Source organism: Drosophila gunungcola, unplaced genomic scaffold (genome assembly GCF_025200985.1).
Source record: "Drosophila gunungcola strain Sukarami unplaced genomic scaffold, Dgunungcola_SK_2 000026F, whole genome shotgun sequence".
Classification (NCBI taxonomy): Eukaryota; Metazoa; Arthropoda; class Insecta; order Diptera; family Drosophilidae; genus Drosophila; species Drosophila gunungcola.
The window spans coordinates 17,080-36,293 of NW_026453205.1; positions in this window are offsets into that span (position 1 = coordinate 17,080).

The window sequence follows — 19,214 nt, forward strand, 5'->3', positions numbered from 1 at the left end:
GGTGTGGAACTGGGTGCCTAAAACATGTGGTAGGGCGTATGTAGGTACTTGTAAAAATGTTCAGTTAAAGGAATTAAATACCTTTATACGGCATCCAAAATCCAGAAAATATACTATGAATATAGGTACGCGGAGGAATAATATTTCCCACGAATCACTCTGTTGTTTTTAATTTAGCCCTGCACGTGTTGGCAGTATACATTTTTTAAATGTATTTTTACTTGCCAATATATGTCAAGAGAAATCTAATCATTGCTTAGCGGAAAGTTTTGAAAGCTTGTATGCGTGGGGAGTTAGAATGGTGGGATAAGTAAAAAGTGTTGAGCTTGTCACACTTTATCTATTTTTAGGTAACTTAAAGCTTATCCTTAAACAGGGTATAATTTTAGGTTAAGCCAAAGCGGCAGTTCTAATTCTCGTTGCCACCCAATGATATCGATGTTCCACAGCGTGACTCCTTGTGTCGATATTTCCATTATCTTGTGCCCACCGATCGACACTATCGTCTAGTGCCAATCGCCCGCCATGAATCGAAGTGCCCCCATCCCTTGTTTATAGTGACTTCGCACAATGCTTTGGTAAGCGCAATTTCCTATCTATTTCATGTTTACTTATTTTCTTTTTCCCCCAAAGCTTGGCCCAGGATTGCAGAGTTGACCTTTCCTGCCCTTGGGGCCGGGGTATATGACCCTGCTCGGCTCATCGCTTTCTTGCGTCGTTCTGCATTTATTTGGCAAGTGGTTTGTTTCCCTGCGACCCCGGTTTTCATGTAAATCTCTCATTTCAGATTGCCGGATCATCCGTAGTGCATTTCATGTGTGTGTATTTTCATTTTATTTTTACCGTGGCCGTTTTTGTGTGTGCGCGTCATTTTCGTGTTTTTCCGGCTTGGCATGCTAATTAATTTAACTACGGCCGTTTATTTGTGTGCGCGTTATTTTCGTGTTTTTCCGGCTGGGCATGCTATGGTAAAGCTCTCGAGCTGTACCGTCTCCCCTCTTTCCTCGGGAAACAAAGATCTGGTCGTGGTCTTCCTCGATTCGTACAGAGTCTGCCGACGATACGGATTGTTGTTGGCCTGCGGTCTTTTCGGTTTCTTGTCCTGTGCATTACCTTATTCTTCGCGGCGTATTAACGGATGACTCTGGCTACATGCCCGACGCAGAATCTGTTTGCCTCGTTGTCTGGGTCACTGTGCCTCCCTGTTTCCTGCGTTCTATATAGACTCTGGTACTTGTGCCCGACGATATAGTCCGCACTTTTTGTCGTTGAATGCTCGTGTGTTCCTGCGGTCTATACAAACTCTGGCTTATGCCTGACGCTATAGTCTGTGCTTTTTGTCGTTGCATGCTTGTGCTACCCTGCGGTCTATATAGACTCTGGCTTATGCCCGACGCTATAGTCCGCTCTTTTTGTCGTTGCATGCTCGTGTTGTCCTTGCTTGTCTGTACCGAGTTCTTGTGTTTGTTGCTTAAGATCACTGACGTGGACGGTTCGTTCTTTTTGTGTATCCTTGTGGCGGATTTTACAAATGACTGGTGAGACGAAATCTATTACCGTGTACGGTCCGTCATATTTCGGCGCTAGCTTTGCCGCGAAACCCTCGGCTGCCTTTGACAAATGGTGCTCCTTCGCCCAGACCGTGTCCCCTATTGTTGGATTCCATTGCCTTCTTCGTAGATTGTAATGCCTGGCTTGGTCCTGAGCAGCCTTCTCTATGTTCCTGCGCACAATTTCGAAGATCTCCTTCATCTTATTGGCCTTATCTTCAGGCGTTTCCGTCTGCTTTCCTGTGCCGATGGTTTCCCTGTCGTACAGGGCGCTGGGCAGTCGAGGCTCTCGAGCCTGCGTGAGGAAACACGGGGAGTACCCTGTTGACTCCGACGTACTTGAATTTACCGCTAGCATAATCTCCGGCCACTTCTCGTCCCAATTCCTCTGGTTCTGTCCCGCAAACTGCGCTATCATGGTTTTAACTGTTTGGTTTGCTCTTTTCGTCGGATTCTCCTGCGGTGTATATGGTGCTGTGAATTGTTGCTTAATGCCCATTTCGCTGAGGAATTTTTTGAATGCGCGACTGGCAAACTGAACTCCATTGTCCGTTATTACCACCTTCGGGACTCCGAACCTAGCGATGACTCTTTCTCGGAACGCCTTTTGAAGTCTTTCTGCCGTTGCTGCTCGCAGTGGCACCAATTCTGTCCACTTTGAGAACCTATCTATCAGCACTAGGAGCATCTGGTCCGACAAAGTCTGCACATACAGTTGCCCATGGTTCTTCGGGTATTTGCGTCAGCATCTTCCCAGCTGCCTGCATCTGGTTCGGCTTGTATTTGAGGCATGTCTCGCATTTCCTTACGTGGGCTCGGGCGCCCCTATGCATTCCTGGCCAGTAATATCGAGCCGCCAGCCTTGCAATCGTTTTCCGACTTCCCACGTGTCCAGCGGCTGGTGAGTCGTGATTCTCCTTCAGGACTGTTTCCCTCAGCCCCCGTGGGACACAGAGCTTCCATGCTGCTGCTGCTCTGTGCGGGATATGCTTGTATAACGCGCCTCCCTCCATGATGTAGTCCGGAAACTTCTGTGGCTGTGTGTTAATCTTCTCACACATATCCTTGATCCAGCTACATGTTCCCTGCGTGTCCTCCGGAGTTTCTTTGGTTAGCCTAAAGGCTTCTGGTAGAGGCTGTCTTGACAGTGCATCAGCGACGTTAAGCTGCCCCTTCCTGTATGATATTTCGAAATCATACTGCTGCAACTCCACTTCGCTATTCTTCCTGAGGGACTTTCGATGCTGTTTAACCATTTAAGCGCCATATGGTCCGTCACCACTTTGAAGTGGTATCCTTCCAAGTATGGTTTGAGCTTCCGGATTGCCCACACGATTGCCAGGCATTCCTTTTCGCTGGTTGAATAGTTCTTTTCCGCGCCATTCAGGGTCCGGCTTGAATATGATATGATCTTTTCGCCGCTTTCAGTTTCCTGAGTCAGAACTGCCACTATACCATAATCGCTTGCGTCCGTCTGCAGTACAAATGGTTTATCGAAATCTGGGCATGCCAGAACAGGATCGGCCACTAGCCTTGCCTTCACCTCCTCTGAATTCCATGTCCATTTCGTGCCTTTCCGCAATAGATCATTTAGTTGTTTTACTATTCGCGCAAAGTCGGGCACGAATCGCCTGTAACACGATGCTACGCCCAAATATTGGCGCAGTTCCCGGATGCTTGTGGGTGGTTTCAGCTCGGCTATGGCTGCTACTTTTTCGGGATCAGTGCCGATTCCTTGGTCCGTAACGCGGTGTCCAGGTAAAGCAGTTCGCTTCTGAAGAAATTACATTTTTCGGGATTTATCCTCAGGTTTGCCTGTTTAAGGCGTTGGTAATCTTCTTCCAGTGTGCGTCCGATCACGATGATGTCGTCTTGGTATGCAAACGCGTGTGGTGACATCCCCGGTCCAATAACCTGGTCCAGTTCTCTCTGGAAATTCGCCGAGGAGGAGTGTAAGCCAAATGACATTACCTTCCACTGGAAAAGCCCCTTTCCTGGCACTGTGAATGCCGTGAATGGCCTGCTATTTTCTTCCAGAGGAATTTGCCAGTATCCATCTTTCAAATCCAGACTGCTTATGTACCTCGCCTCTCCAACTGGTCCAATATGTAATTTATCCTTGGCATCGAATAAGCATCTTTGATGGATTTGGCATTGATCTGTCTAAAGTCGACACAAAGCCTCCACTGACCTGTATTTTTCTTCACCATGACTATCGGGGAGCTGTACGGACTTCTCGAGTGTTCTATGCATCCCTTCTCCATCAACTCGTCGACTTTCGCTTTGATTTCCCCTTGAACCTTTGAATTTTTCGGGTAGTATCTCTGTTTGATTGGTTTGTCGTCCTTCATGGTGATTCGGTGCTCGGCTATGTTGGATGTTCCACTCATTGTTCGAAATTCCGCGAGCTCCTGTTCTAGGAATTTTTCAACGTCGTATTCCTCAGAGTTGGTTTGCACCACCGCAACGGACAATTTTTCCTCTAACCACCCGTTGTGCCTTCTTCTTTCTGGGATCACTACCGTATGTCCGGCACACCTTATTTCGGCGCCGACTCCCGTTAGGAAATTCCATCCTAGCACCAGCGAGTCTACCACTCCTGGTAGGATCAGCAGCTCATGGGCAATTGCTTATTGCCGAATTCGATTTCCACCTCGAGCTGCGTGTTTATCCCGCTGCACCTGCCATCTTCCAACCTAACTTGCCTTCTCGTCCTTGTAATCTTTCCATAAGCAGCCAGTATTTCCGCCAGCTCCTCGCTTATAAAGCTCGCTGTTGTCCCGGTGTCGATTGTGGCTATGTGTGAGGTTCTGCCAATCTGTACCGCTGCGGATAACTGCTGCTCTTCTTCGATTAATTCGCCAGTTAGTTTGGAGAGACAACACCTTGCGACCCCTTCTCGCCTCTCTGCGGCTGGGATCGCGGGCCATTTCCCGATCTCTGGCAGCACTCTACACTCCTAACCCCCACCTTGCCGCAAGTCCAGCGGAAAAGCAGCCGCTGGTTTTGGCATCCTCTTGCCCAATGTCCGTGACCGCCACACCGTCTTCAAGCTTCGTGTGGGTTCACGATGTGTGTCTGTGACCTGTGGGCTGTTGGTGCTGCGCTGGGTGGTCTCTGATTGGTATTGGGTGGCCTCCATAACGTGCTCTGGTGGTTGTAGGTGTTTGGAGTCCATTGGCTTGGACCGTCGATAGGTGCTTGGTATCCGCCTTCTTCTTCGCACCTTCTACACGTGACTTGTTGTGGTGCTGTTGCTTTGCTTCGCGAGAATTTGTTTTCTTGAATAAATGCTTCTCGCTCTTTCTCGAGTTCTTCATACTCGTCAGCCAGCACCATTAGAGACTTTAGATCTTCTATCTTATACGTCCTCAGGGAAATCCTCAGGTCCGAAGTGCAGTTTTCCTTTATCTGCTCTAGTGTTTCCTTTGGGGAGTAGCCGAGTGGTCTCATCATGGTCTGCATGTCAACCATATAGTCCTTGAACGACTCTCTGAAACCCTGTTTTCTTTGTTTGACCTGATCTGCGAGCTTTGAGAAGAAACCCCTTGGCAGGAAATACGTTTGAAAACTGTCGCTGAACTCTCCCCATGTCCTCCAGTGTTTATTGTTTGATATGAACCATTTTAGGGTCTTGCCTTGCAGCAATTCAGGCATGGCTCGGGGAATGAGGTTCAGGTTCAAACCGTATGTGTTTGCTGACCATTTCACGTGTTCCAGAAACTCCAGTGGTTTCTCCGTGCCGTCAAACTTGAACGACCATTCCCTGACTTGCTTTGCGACTATTGCATAGTCTGGTGCGCTAGGCCTTTGCTGTTCTGTTCTTCTTTCTTGGCTCCGAAGGAAAGTTGTCTGTCCGTCTGTCCGTCCGTCTCTACGCAAACTAGTCTCTCAGTTATCTAAAGCTATCTGCATGAAACTTTTCCAAAAGTTGTCTTTCTATTGCAGGTAGTATATAAGTCGGAAAGAGCCGGATCGGACGACTATAGCATATAGCTCCCATAGGAACAATCGGAAAAATAAATTTAAAAAAATTATAACTTTTCTATTTTTTAATTTTTTTTTTTAGTTCTTCGACACAAAGTAATGGTTAATTATTTCAGAATTACGATTTAAATTTCATCAAAATCGGACGACTATAGCATATAGCTCCCATAGGAACAATCATAAAAATAAATTTAAAAAAAATTATAACTTTGGTTTTTCTTAATTTTTTTTTAGTGCTTCGATATATGGTATTGGTTAAATATTTCAAAACTACGGTTTAAATTTCATCAAAATCGGACGACTGTAGCATTTAGCTCTTATAGGAACAATCGTATAGCTGGCATAGGAACTATCGAATAATTAAGCTGAAAATCATCATAGCTTCAATGTTTTTAAACATACACGCAAGTAAATCATAATTTTAACGTTTTCAAGAGTATATAGTTTTTGAAATAGCTGCAAGGGTATATGAATTTCGGCACGCCGAAGTTTGCTTCCTTTCTTGTTTATTATTATTTGTTCCGCATATTTTATCTCCTTAGCCGTTAAATAACACGGATAAGTTAAATTTTTGGTTTTAATATTAATAAACCGAACTATGTAGCAAATTATTCTTGTTAATTTGTGCATGCATGAATATTTTCAAAATAAACTATGGATAATAACCTCCTCAGAAGTTAACACTGCATGAACACTTCTTTCTTCTGCTGCAATTGATTTAGTCGGCCAATTTTCTTTTGATTCTTTTAACCAATTTGGCCCATTCCACCAAAGTCCAAAATTTATTAATTCACCAGAATATATTCCCCTTGACGCCGCATCTGCTGGATTATCTTCTGATTTAACGTGATTCCATTCTACATCTGTATATCTTCGAATTTCATCTGTCCTATGTTTAATAAATTTGATTTTGCTTTGACCACCTTTAATCCAAGCCAAAGTTAGAATCACTCCATGCGTATATTTTTGCAGCATTATTAATCGATTCTTTAATTTTGTTTATTAAATTACTCAATAGATGAGCTGCACACAGTTTTAGTTTCGGAATTGTTTTCTTATTTTTAATGGGATTTACTCTGCTTATGCTGGCTACTATTGTAACCACCGTTCCTACTGTTGCATATACTACTGCCGCATATGCCTTTCCAAATTTGCTTTGAATCCATCTCGGTATTTGGATTTTCTCCAATAATAAAAGTTTTTCTTTATAACTCCTGGGCATCATCATTTGATAATTCCTGATCCCAGCTATTTTCAGAAATCCAAAGTTTTTGCACAAATAGCTTCCCTGTAATGGTTACTGGGGCCAACCATCCTAATGGGTCGTGTGTGGAAAGAACTGTTCGCTTATTTTCTTTTTTAGAAATTCCTAAGTTAACGTTAAATTTAAAATTGTCTTTTTGGGGTTTCCATTGAAGTCCCAATGTTTTGACAAACTAATTTTTTTAATAGTTATTAACTTGTTATCACCTGTATCCTCTACAACTTTTAATATTTCTGGTTTGTTAGAAATCCATTTTATTAAATTCAGGTTAACTTTATTTAACTCGCTGGAAATCTGCTCTATAATATTAATGGCGTTTTTCACTGAATCGGCTCCTGTCATGAGATCGTCCATGTAGAAGTCATTTCTAATTATATTACCAATTTCTTTATTTTTACACTTATTTGCTATATCTACCAGAACTCTAGTAGCCAAATATGGAGCAGATGCAGTACCATAGGTTACTGTTTTTAATTTATAGGACTTTATCTTATCTTCAGGTGAATCTCTCCATAATATATATTGATATTCTTGATCTCTGTCATCAATAAATATCTGTCGGTACATTTTTTCTATGTCTGCAGATATAACGTATTCCCATTTACGCCAATTTAAAATTATGTCAAAAATATCTTTTTGGACTCTAGGTCCAACCCACATTATGTCATTAAGACTTTTGTTGTTAGTTTTGGCCGAAGCGTCAAACACTACTCCTAATTTTGTAGTTAGACTTGAGTCCCTAACTACGGCTTGGTGAGGTAGGTAATATTTTCCCTCCTTCTTCGACTCAACCATATGTCCAAGATCAATTTATTCTTTCATAAATCATTTATAGGCATCTCTAAGTTTCTCATGCCGCTGGAATTTTTTCTACATATTTATTAGCCGTGCCATTGCCTGTGGCTTGGAGTCCCCCAAGGATGTATCGTCCTTAAATGGAATCCCACCAATATACCTCCCACTTGAATTAATTGTGGTGGTTTCAATAAAATTATTTTCACAAATTTCGGTTTCAATATCATTTTTATCCTCATTTTCCAATTCCCAGAATCGTTCTAAATCTTGTACTTCAATAGTAGTTGCAACTATTGAGTGAGTATCCTTAGACTTAGTACACCCAGAAACAATCCACTCGAAATGTGTATTTTGACCTAACAGGCCATTAATTTTTGCCATACCTTTCTTTGAGATATGTGTATAAATCTGTTCCAATTATTACATCAACTCGGCCTGGCTTATTAAAGTCCGGGTCAGCCAATGAAAAATTTTGCCATTTAGATTTATCTAAATTTATTTCTCTAATAGGAAGAGCTTTATTAATTTTGGCAATATTATTGCCTCGGTGGTCAATGGCTTTTTCGTATGAGGGGATTTTATTAACATTTTTATTTTATATTTGGATACATATGTACCTTCCGAAGATATCCCACTAATCTCAGTTTTAGATTTTGGCAGCTTTAGAATTTGCGCTGCTTCTTCTGATATGATAGTGCTTTGGGATCCACTATCAATCAGCGCTCTCAAGCTTTCAAAACCGCCATTGGCAGATTTTACTTTGATTCTTGCTGTTGCAAGCAATGCTTGAGTCACACAAGTGTTGACTTTTTCCCTTTTTTGAGTATTTAAGTGCAGCATTGTGTGATGGGTTTTATTACAAAACGAACACAAATTTTCGCTTTTACATTTTTGCCTGTTATGATGTTTTAAACATCTGGTGCATAATTGCACCTTTTTAACGATATCCAATCGCTCTGCGGGATTCATCCCTTTAAATTTGTGGCATTGGGTTACGGTGTGTCCCATCATTTTGCAGATTGGGCACCGTTCACTCCAATTTGGAAAACTATTTGGCCTGGGAAAGCTATAATTATTATGAGTACCGGAAGACTTTCTGATAGGCTTTTCTTCCTGTACAGAGCAAGTCGAACACAGCCGCTGCTCCAAAAAATCCATAACATTCGATATATTCTGGATGTCTTTTGTTTTTTTAATGTGACTCTCATACAGTTGAAGAGTTTGGGTATTAAATTTATTGAGCACCATATGAGCAAATATCACATCAATTTAGATTGGCCTTCAGTTTTAGGATGTGTATCGCTTCATTAATGGTGTCGATGAAATTTTTTATCTGCCTGACAGAATCAATATTTAAAATTGAGAGCTCCATCAGGCGATTAAGCTGCGCCGAGAAAATTTTACGATTGTTTTCGTACCGCTTGGTTAGAAGTAATCGTAATTTTCGGCGGAACCCAACAAAAGGTGAGCGACAACTTTTCGCGCTTCACCTCTTAAGGCTGATTTCAGATAATTAAATTTTAGGGAGGTACTAAGATCCTCCGTTGTATGTATTAACTCCACAAACAATTCTTGAAAGAGGTCCCGCTCTTTGGCGTCACCGTCAAATGCTGGTACCTCAATTTTTGGTAGGCTTGGCAAATTTTCTATTTTACTAACCACCTCAAAATTACTTGCAACTAGTCCCTTAATGTGTTAATCGATTTCAGTTGAAATATTTTGAATATCGAATTCAAACTCGCTAAGGGTTAAATCAAATTCTACACTACGAGCCCCAAATTTATTTTTAAGCTCTGAAATGCTTTGCCAGAGGAAATTAATCTTATTTTTTCGTATTCTTAGAGTTCCTTTTTTCTCACTTTGTATTTCTAAGAATGTTTTGTTTAAACGTTCCCTAAGTTGCTCTATTAAGGGATGTTTATGCTCTTTTTTTAATGGCTGCCTCTTTTTTAAGAGCCTCATAGTCGATCTTTAATTGATTAAAGATCGACAATACCTGGTCATACCTCTTTTTTGTGAAATATTCATGGACTACTGGACCAAGCTTAATCAAACCATTATGATTGGTTATAAATTCCCTTTTTAGCTCGTTTATGATTTCGCTTGAGAAATTTCTACCACCTTTATCGCTAACTTCCCTACACGCTTTGTTAATTTCTGACTGCCTTTTAAGCAGATTTAAAACTTGCTCGGACACCATTTTATCAACAAATATATAATTTAACTGAGAGACTAGTTTGCGTAGAAACGGACGGACGGACAGACGGACATGGCTAGATCGACTCTCCTAGTGATGCTGATTAAGACAATATATACTTTATAGGGTCGGAGATGTCTCCTTCACGCGTTGCAAACTTCTGACTGAAATTATAATACCCTCTGCAAGGGTATAAAAATTTTGTTTGGGTTTTTAAATATACCCTTGCAGAGGGTATTATAATTTCAGTCAGAAGTTTGCAACGCAATGAAGGAGACATCTCCGACCCTATAAAGTATATATATTCTTGATCAGCATCACTAGGCGAGTCGATCTAGCCATGTCCGTCTGTCCGTCCGTTTACGCAAACTAGTCTCTCAGTTTTAAAGCTATCTGCATGAAACTTTCCCGAAAGTTTTCTTTCTATTGCAGGTAGTATATAAGTCGGAACGAGCCGGATCGGACGACTATACCATATAGCTCCCATGGGAACAATCGGAAAAATAAATAAAAAAATGATAACTTTGCTGTTTTTAAAATTTTTTTTTTAGTTTTTCGACATATAGTAATAGTTAAATATTTCAGAATTACGATTTAAATTTCATCAAAATCGGACGACTATAGCATATAGCTCCTATAAAACTATCGGAAAAATAAATGAAAAAATTATTACTTTGCTGTTTAAAATTTTTTTTTAGTTCCTCGACATATAGTAATGGTTAAATATTTCCGAAATACGGTTTAAATATTTCCGAATTACGGTTTAAATATTTCCGAATTACGGTTTAAATTTAATCAAAATCGGACGACTATAGCATATAGCTCCCATAGGAACAATCGGAAAAATAAAGAATATTTAATAGCTGCAGAGGTATATGAACTTCGGCTTGCCGAAGTTTGCTTTCATTCTTGTTTTTTGTTTGTTTATGTTCTTGTGTTTACGATTATTTTTTTTTTACGTATCGCACACTAAGTTCTCCGTTCACAAGAACCGTATAAGCTGATGTTAGAGGCCGCAAGCACGCCTTACCACGATTAAAAAAATGGGTAATATAGCAACCCTTAGCTTTATTTCAAGACTCTAAGGTGCTCTTTATTAAAAAAAAAAGATTCTTTTGTATCTTTTTGCTTGATGTATTATTCTCTGTTCCTTACCACGGGTTCTTGTTCTTGTTGTTGTGTTTACGATTATTTAAAGTATTTTTTTTTTTTACGTATCGCACACTAAGTTCTCCGTTCACAAGAACCGTATAAGCTGATGTTAAAGGCCGCAAGCACGCCTTACCACGATTAAAAAAATGGGTAATATAGCAACCTTTAGCTTTATTTCAAGACTCTAAGGTGCTCTTTATAAAAAAAAAATTTCTTTTGTATCTTTTTGCTTGATGTATTAATCTCTGTTCCTTACCACGGGTGGGGGGCAACAAGAAATATTTTATTTTGCTACCTTCAGAATTTATGGAGCTGGTTTATAACTCGGAGTCCCTTACCACTGATGGGGGAAAACTGCAGAGTGTCTCGAAGCACAAAAAATGTTAGAGCGATCTAATAAAAGACGTCTACATTTGCTGAGTTATAATTTTAAACTGTTTTTATTTCAATAAGATTCTTAGCAAGTAACATTGGTGTGATTCGTATTCTATTCTTATCTATGGCCTACGCAGAGACAACTTTTGGAAAAGTTTCATGCAGATAGCTTTAAAACTGAGAGACTAGTTTGCGTAGAAACGGACGGACGGACGTCTACATTTGCTGAGTTATAATTTTAAACTGTTTTTATTTCAATAAGATTCTTAGCAAGTAACATTGGTGTGATGCGTATTCTATTCTTATCTATGGCCTACGCAGAGACCGCATCTGTTTAGCCCTGAGCGGGAGAGCTATATTTTGACCCCCGCACAAGTCCTTTGTGTAGGGTGGGAAACATTTCAAGTGATAATATTTAGAGGCTCAAGTGGCCTGCACTTTCAGATTACAAGTGCTAACAACTGTTCCCTTGGATTTTAAGTAACAGATCGTAATTTATGGCTCTGGCTCCATTGACAAGTAACATGCACAGAACTCATAAAATCTTTTATTTGAAATCATTATCTTATTTCTAATAACCCACGGAGTGACTTGTTTATCCCTAAACTGAGAAAAAATGTTTAAGTGCGATAAGGGAGATCACAACTACCCTGATAGCACTTGTAGCTAAAACATTCTGTGACCGCTCACAGAAGGTCATTTTTCAAGTGGCTGATCCGTTCAGCTCATATACTTATATGTATTCGTGTTCATCTGTGAACATTACCATTCCAGGTTTTTTCACTAAAACGACAGGAGACGACCATGAGCTGTTTGACTCTTGAATCACCCCCAGTGCACTCGTCCGATCCAACTAATCATACATTTGATTCTCCACCGCAGGCGACACGCATAGTGACGCTGTTTGATAGCCTTAGCATCGGCTACATCAATAAAATGGGAAATTAATGAATTTCTAACAAGTCCTTGTTAAGAAAATGAAGGGTAAAAATTGACCGCTTTCTATAAATGTTTTTGTTGATTAGGAAGCACTGATCTCATTGTTTGGTCTGCAATAGATGATATAATCAAAAACTGTCTATCCCGAGGTAGAGGTCTTCAACCAGGGAGGGAACCAAATAGAAAGAAATTGTTTTAGTTTCGTTTCTATAGGTTACACCAATAACTACTCTACCAATGATATTTTGGTTTTTACCGTCAGCAGTTTTTACTTTGGAAGTTAGAAGATGAAGAAGAAGTTCAGATGCAAAACTACGATGCTGACGGAAGTCCCAGTATCCATTAACCTATTAAATGTTTTATCAAAGTTTCTTGAAAAACTTTTTTTTTTTTTTTGTTTACATATGCATTTTATTTATTGAAACTTCTCTTCTTCTATATCTGACAGTCAAGATGACTGACGCGAGATGAAAGGGCTCTAATAACTATTGCTGAGCTGGAAGGTCATTTCGTTTCCCTGGCTAGGCCCCTGGCGAGCTGGTTTGGATGAGAAGTTAGTTTGGTGTGGTAGGACGCTTTTTGTTTTGATATTTCATCTTTTACGGGTGAATGCCAAGATCTCTGTGGATGTTGTCGTTCCGAACATACCAAGGTGCCCCAGTGATAGTTCTCAGGATTTTAGTTTGTGCTCGCTGGATAATATCGATGTTACTGCTGCTCGCGTTGCCTCACAATTGGGAGCCGTAAGTCCAGACTGGCTTAAGCGTTGAATTGTAGAGCAGGACCTTGAAGTCTAGGCAGAGGGGGGAGCGAGCGTTTATGATCCAATGAAGGCTATTGGATTTTAGTTTTAGATGAATTTTCTTAGCTTCGAAATGTCTCCGTCATGTAAGTCTCCTGTCTAGGTGGACGCCAAGGTACGTTACATCGTCAGCTTGTGGAAGTGGCGTGTTATTTAGAGTTAGCGGGGGACACGTTTGTCTGTTAAGAGTAAACGTTATGTGTTTACACTTTTGCGTATTTATTTTTATACGCCAGTCTGATAACCAGCTCTCCACTACCACGATATGATCAGCTAGTAGTGCTGTTGCCTGAATTGGGCATTTGGACCGACTTAGGATCGCGGTATCGTCTGCGAATGTAGAAGTAGTTAGCCGCTCGTTCGTGGGAATATCTGCAGTGTAGAGGAGAAATAGAGTTGAACCAAGGGCGCTACCTTGCGGAACTCCAGCCTCTATCGTGTAATCGTCGGATATTGTAGTGTTGCATCTCACGGCGAAGGCTCTGTTGTAAAGGTATGACTCAAGTATCCTGTGAGTCAGTAACATTCTGATTTTATGCATAAGGCCATCGAGCCAGACTCGGTCGAAAGCCTGGGCAACGTCAAGTATTCCCGAAGCTCGAATGCAGTTCGTATTTCTGTTGTTAATCTATTGACTTGCTCTATTGTTCCATGGCTTTCTCGAAAGCCAAATTGATGTGCCGGAATATCGTTGTGCTCTTTCAGATGTGGGATTATGCGCGTCAGAAGGCATTTTTCGAGCAGTTTTGACAGACACGAGAGTAAACTTATCGGTCTGTATGAAGCTGGTATTGTGTGATCTTTTCCTGGCTTTGGGATCATTATGATTACCGACTTTTTTCATTTTTTTTTGGGAAGTAGCCAAGTCGTGTAATTCCGTTCAGGAATTTACAAATTACCTCAACTGCACAGTTTGGGAGTTCAATGAGCATCTTAGGAGTTATTAGATCACCTCCTGGGGCCTTTTTAGTTTTTAATTGCTCGATAATGACTTTTGCAACTTCGTTTGGTTGAAACAGAATTGGCGCCGTCTCAGTTCCAATTTGAATTGACTGTAGTGTGAATGAGTTATTTGCAGGGTTTGGCTGAAAAACATTTCGAAGGTGTAAAGCAAATGTAGAAGCTCTGACTTTGTCGCTTCTGGCCCAGCTGCCTGAAGAGTCTCTTATGGGAGTTACTGTTTCGGCCAGCGCACTTAGATTTGGGTGGGCCCTCCACAACGGATGCTTAATGCTGGTGGGTGAAAGTTTCTCAATGTACTGGCGTTCTGCTTTTTCTTCTTCGTGCCTTAGAGCCCTGGTAGGTCTGCGACCAGCTTCCTTAAGGCTATGTTTTGAGGATGGCGATCTGCTAGTTTGCCAAGCACGCCTCAAACGTCTTTTCTCCAAAACAAGCTGTTCGATTTCAAGGTTAGTCATGTGCTGGTGTGTGTGCCCATCCCTCCCTTGCGGTGTAGAGACTTTGGCTGCTGCGACGAGTACAGACTCCAGTGCATCGGCATAGCAGTCGATGTCCTCTTTGATGTTGAGCTGAGGAGTTAGTTCAATGTGGGAACTAACGTACCTTTTGAGCTTCAGCCAGTTGGTTCGATGCGACTTCAGCCTGCAAGGGTGCTCGATTAGTTCCTGGTTTTGAAGAAAAGTTATTAGCACTGGTGAGTGGTCCGATGATTGCGAGGAATGTTTTTTGTCACAGCAAAATCAATTAAATCAGGTAGTTTCCTAGGATCTGTAGGCCAGTATGTAGGACTGCCTGGTGAAACGTAGTCCAGTTTGTTGCATGTTTTGATGAGTGCATAATAGAGTTGCCATCCTTTGGGGGTCACAAGGCGGGATCCCCAGTGTGTATGCTTGGCGTTGTAATCACCTGCTGCTATAAATCGCTCTCCAAGTGAATTGTAGAAGTCCATGAATTGGTCTTCGGAGACTGTAAAGCGGGGTGGGCAGTAGACAGCGGCAATGGCAAGGTTGCAGTTGCCCAATTGTAATTTTATCGATGTAGCTTGCAGATAATTTTTTGCAAACCGTTGGTGAAAGTGGTGTTTGATGCGGTCTTTTATTAGGATGCCGGTTCCGCCATGTGCTTTACCATCTGGATGATTGGTGCCGTAGGACGTGTATCCCCGTATTTGAAAGTTATATTTGCTGGTGAGGTGCGTTTCTGCCAGCAACATAACGTCGATGTGGTTTTCGTTCAGAAATTGAGTTATTTCAGGTATATGCCGTGAAACACCGTTGGAGCTGTAAGTATTTGTAACAAGATATTTTGGTTTTGCATTAGAGTTTGTATGGTGGTTTTCATGAAGGACATAAATTCCATCATATTTTGTTGCAAAGTTATCATCATAGTTTCCAAGTTACTTTGTGGCTGCCCCATGGCCTGCTGTATGTTATCGATTTTCGGCTCTATGTGAGCTGTGCCTGATCTTAGAGCACTGGCGTAGAAAAAGCCGTTTGTGGCAATTGAGGGCCCAATTGATGACCTGGCTGCTTTTGCGAAGAAAACTTCCTGTGTCGTTTGTGATTTCATGAAGATGTTCTGGCGTGCCGTTGTCGCTCGTTGCATACGACTTTATATCTCCTTGTAGACTGGACAGCTTACACATTTTTTAGTGAGAGAGTCTTCCTTGTTGGTAGGGCGGGGTTCGGAGCCGTGGCAGTTTCCACAAGCTACACAAACTGACCTGAGGGTGCAGTAAGCTCTGGTGTGTCCGTATTCCTGGCAATTTGTGCATTGCACTGGCCCGTTCCGTTTGTGAGGCTCTTCTACTGTGATCCTACGGTGCAGGAGGTACTGCAACTTGTAATTTGGGTGCACTGCGTTTTTTTTCAAAGTTCTGGTGTCTGACTCCAGCTCGACCTTGAAAAGTGGTTGCGGCTTCTTGTTTTTGTTTATAATATTTATAAAATGTTTTGGGTAAAAACCGTTTCGGAGGGGGTCACATCGGGTTCTATTCCCTTGAGCACAACTTGTAAGCCTTTGCAACTTTTCAGCTGGTACGTGTAGAAATTATTTTTGACATCGTTTAAATACTTCGACACTACTCGGAAATCTTCTTCTGTTTCGGTTTGAAGTTTTGTTTCGCTTATATTCCCTTTCATAAGCGGAATGACATGAAAGTTATCTATTTTGTTGACTAGGACGTTGGAGATTTTCTCCCGAACAAAAATAGGTGGTGGCTTAAGTTTCTTTGGGGCTAATTCTTCAGACTCTCTTTCAGGCTCCGCCAGAATGGAAAATCTATTTTCATTTAATGGACCGAGATTTTCAGGGCCTTTGTTGGTACGGTTTATTTTGGGCATATTGCCGTCCGATTTTTTTGGGGGTGTTAGCTTGCGCTTGGAAATATTAATGTAGCGACCCATGCCTGTCTGCATGGCCGAACCCGCTTGCGGAGTTGTCAATTCACCTACCGTAGCTTTGTTTTTGCCGTTTGACCCGATTTTTGCACTTAGTTGTGTTGTTGCTTTACCCGCGACAGAGACCGTTGTGGTTGACGTAGTAGCTACTGTTGTTGTTGCACTAGGTGGCAGAAGCTCGGTTGGAGTTTAGCATTGCTCACTCCATGGCGGTTGAGCGGTGAAAAGTAGGGCGGGAGAGCAAGAACTAGCTCTCTGGTTTTCGGCGGTCAGTAAACTTGCACTTTCTTGCACTTTCGGTTCTAGAGTATTACTCGTGAAAGAGAAATAAGCATTGTTACGGGCCAAGGAGAGACGACGTTTGTCTTGCTCTCTCTGGGCTTTTTCACGGGCTTCGTCTTGTTGTTTTTGGCGTTGAGTGCGGTGATCCACGTTCTTACTCATTTGTTTGTTGTTAGTGCGTAAAGATTAATTAATTAATAATTTAAAACTTTAGTTTACGATATGCGAATTAGCATCACGAATCGCAAAACCTCGCGTTTATAAATTTTTTCGACGTTTTCGACTGAGTAACTATTTGTTTTTCCGGAGCGTTAAGAATACACGTCCACACGCGACCGTAGCTTACACATGAAAAAGTTGAACTACACTTTCTACAGCTGGGCTGATATGTATCTGCTTGGCCGCAACCATAATAGAATATCCTACGCTCTGCCATACACTCTTGGTATCGGTTCCCCTTTTTTTAGCGCAATTCCAACAAGAAATTTTTATGGCGGAAAGCTCAATGTCTTCTTCAGGCTCAGATTCCACTTCAGAAGTGACCTCGGGTCCTGGTTGAGAAATGTTACAAACCTAACTTCGTAGCAAAGCTTGAGGTGCAAATGAAATAGGTTTTGCCTTTAAAATGGTCTGCATAAAGATTTCTCTTGCTCGAACTAAATGACGTTAAGATTTTACACTAGAAGCTGGTCCATATAGAATTGCATGATGAATATCAGCTAAAAGGTTTGTTTGCAGTGTCTCAACTAAAGATAGCTCGCTCATCGGCTTAGAAAGTCCATTGGCTACAGCAGCTATGGCCCCATAAAAGTCATCAAATTATTTATTTGGTCGCTGTTTGCTGAGCTCGATTTCAGTTCGGATATTCCTATTAGTTCTGTCGTCTTTGAACTGACCGCGCAGAGCTTGAACCAAATATTTCAATTTTACGTCTGCAACACTTTTATGGTAGCGGCAAAACCACTCACTGGCAATCCCCTCAAAAAGGTTACTAGCGTATTAGGCAGTTATTTTAACTTTTCCACCTATGGTTGGCTTAGTTCAAGCTTCGACGCGATAAGTTAAATCTTCTATGGGCATACCTGACTTTCCATTAAATCTGAGCTTCCAGTTAGCCATTATCTGACTAACACGATCCGGACTAAGATTGTGATTAAGTTCATTGTCAGCAGTCTGCCCGTTATCATGCATATTAAGAAATTGCTGCAGGGTTTGTAGCTCTACTTCGGCTACAGGTGGTATTCTGCCTGCAATTTTACTGGAATCGGAATTTATTCGATGGCCATAAGAAATAGCTTAAACTAGCTGTTAAATTTGATCGGCCATGATACTTGCAAGAATACGTGTTTGTTCTACCATAGCTATTCTAAACGTTTTGGCTATCGACTGCTAAATAGATTCTGCCAATGTGTCAACTACAGTTTCTGGCTTAGAGTTTACAGAAGCTGGGATAAATTCTCCTCATCAGAGTGAGACATATTGAACTGGCTCATTGTATTCGCACGTTTCTTCTGAGACCTGGGTTGTAGAGAATGGGAGACTGAGGGCTATTGTACGTTTAAAGTGGTAGGCTTAAAATTTTTAAATGAGGCTGATATGTTTTGATTAAGATTTGCGTGACAAAGTGGGCACTGGGTAGAGTTACACGGGTTAATGCGTACATCGGGGAAAAAAATCGTTTCTTAACACCCCATGGGAGACGACACTCCAGGACTTCCGTTATTTTTACACTATGCCCACCCAACCATGATCACCGAATTCCAAAATTTAAACTAGTTGGTGATTCCATTAATAAACGACGACGCTAACTCATCCTCTCTTAACAGCATGATGCATGACTCCCATATATAAACAGCCTAGAATATAATTTCTAAATTATAAAAAAGATATTTAATCACTTTAAATGGTTTTATTAACATCCAAGGCTAAAGGTTGCGCAGGAAAATTTAATGTACTAATATAAAAAGGTATTAGTTGATTTAGATAGGTGTATAATATGTTTATTGAATGACAATATGTATTCGATTTTATTCAGATGTTTATCTTGTTTGTTTTATAAATGCATTAGATATTGTGAATAATAAATTTATCGACAGGAATAAGAAATGAAATCAATACAAAAGTCAAATAATATTCATGATTTAAATAAATGCGACAAAAAATTTTTTTTTTCTAGTAATTAAAATTTAATTATTTAATTCTTCTTTTCATTTTATTATCAAAAGTTTTTTAATTATTTGAAAAATTAATCTTATTTTTTTATTTGTAATTTTTAATAAATGTTTAAATTTAATTATTATTATTTTTATTTATTTTTTATTTTTAAGTGTAGTCTAAGTTATGTGAGCGGTGTTAAAAGCCCTGAACAATGATTGTCAAACTGTGCGGGAGCCTGTAGTTATGACAGATGTTTTCATGTTGTTTTTTTCATTTGTTTATTATTTATGAACAGCTCACATAACGTATTATCTTTTGTTTTCACTTTATAATCACCAAATAACTAAATCTAAAG